This window comes from Etheostoma spectabile, chromosome 5 (genome assembly GCF_008692095.1).
Source record: "Etheostoma spectabile isolate EspeVRDwgs_2016 chromosome 5, UIUC_Espe_1.0, whole genome shotgun sequence".
Lineage (NCBI taxonomy): Eukaryota > Metazoa > Chordata > Actinopteri > Perciformes > Percidae > Etheostoma > Etheostoma spectabile.
Genome location: NC_045737.1, coordinates 14,918,630 through 14,919,016, shown reverse-complemented (window position 1 = coordinate 14,919,016; position 387 = coordinate 14,918,630).

Here is a 387-nt window from a genome sequence, read left to right as displayed (position 1 = left end):
CACAAACACACACAGCAATTACTTCACTGATAATAACATTGTTGTTTCAAGCAGCACACTAATAAGCAAGTTATTTCACTACACTAAACCTTCTAACGGAACATAAATAAACTGAGAAATATGTACTGTATCTGGTCACACATCATTATTGCACTGTGCTTGATAACAAAAATGCAAAAGTTCTGCTACAAATATCACTTATCACAGTATAATGTACTTTCAAATACATCAATTAAGTATTAATATATGATAGACACAAACAGTGGTACTCATAAGTTTATGAACCCATGCTAAAGTTGACTAAAAAGAGAAATAAAAAAATGTTTTGGAAGTTGATCTTGATGCCTTAATTAAAAGAAATTAGGAAAAATCCAACCTTTTAAGGAC